This window comes from Aplysia californica, unplaced genomic scaffold (assembly GCF_000002075.1).
Source record: "Aplysia californica isolate F4 #8 unplaced genomic scaffold, AplCal3.0 scaffold00162, whole genome shotgun sequence".
In the NCBI taxonomy this organism is placed as follows: Eukaryota; Metazoa; Mollusca; class Gastropoda; order Aplysiida; family Aplysiidae; genus Aplysia; species Aplysia californica.
This window is the reverse complement of record NW_004797432.1, coordinates 357846-359027: the sequence shown is the minus strand read 5'-3', so window position 1 is coordinate 359027 and position 1182 is coordinate 357846.

Genomic DNA, 1182 nt, shown 5'->3' with positions numbered 1-1182 from the left:
GAGAGAGGGGGGGGGTTGCGGAAAGATCAAGAGAGATGGAATGAGGAGGGGTAGGGGGGTGATGGAGGTCAAAATTGACTGGAATCTATGGAAGCACTTAAGTCAAGCCAGCGGAGAGTTTACACACACGGCCGTTTGCCATTTACGAGCTATCTATCTGGAAACTTTGCAACTCAGCGCAAGCGCAAGTCCGACATCGCGTAATTCATTACTTTATACCCTCACTTAGAACCAGACTAGCTCCGTCTTTGGTTACGCTTGATAATATCATTAGCCCCTTTGTCTCAAATAAACAATGATGATAATACTAAAAGGTGCATCCAGCTTAGAATTGTGAAAAGGGACCGAATGAAAGGTTATGTCCAGTCCACTTTTTGAACCCTTGGAGTAGACGCGCCACTCTCGGCAAGTCAATACATCAGCTGCAAATGCAATGGGCGATAACTTATCGCTGGGGCCCGACAGGGAGGTAAGCAAAACAGGTACTTTGCCGCTGGCGTAAGGGTCAAGTGGAGGGGAAGCAGAGAAGTCTTCAGCTCCATAATCTGGTGATGTGGATGAAGTGTTGGCATCTTTCTGTATCACCCGCATGCATGCACGTTTTTGGATGCTTGTCTTGCAGTTGGTCTTGGTCTGTACGTTCATGTACTTATACTCTGAGCCTCATTGTCTGGTTGGGGGGAGGGGGGGGGCAGAAAGTGGAGACGAAAGCAGACGATAGAACATGTTTAGAGAGCAGGAGGGGGGAGGGGGGGAGGGGGTAGGTTAAAGGAGAACATGTCCGAGAAGAAAATTTTCCGTCGCTGTCAGGTTTCGAACTCGGGACCTATTGAATGAGAGGCCAACACCGTAAGCCCTAGACCACGAGAGCCTCCGGTCTTGGTCTGTGTGGGGATTGCCCAAGGAGGTTATTTGTCGTAAGGTCCTCGGGATTCCCCCTAATGTTGTTGTCTGATTCCAGGGCTGGAAAGGTGGTACGTAACCCAGTGTAAGTGTTAGTGTTAGGAAAAGTGTTTGGAGTAGAGCAAGGATACTTGGGTTGTGAACACAGTGAGCTTAGTGGTAGCGGTAGCTTCCTCTCTGTCGCTGTCTTCCTTTCTTTCTCTTTCTTTTTCTTTCTCTCCCTTTGTCTGTCTGTCTGTCTGTCTGTCTGTCTGTCTGTCTGTCTGTCTGTCTGTCTGT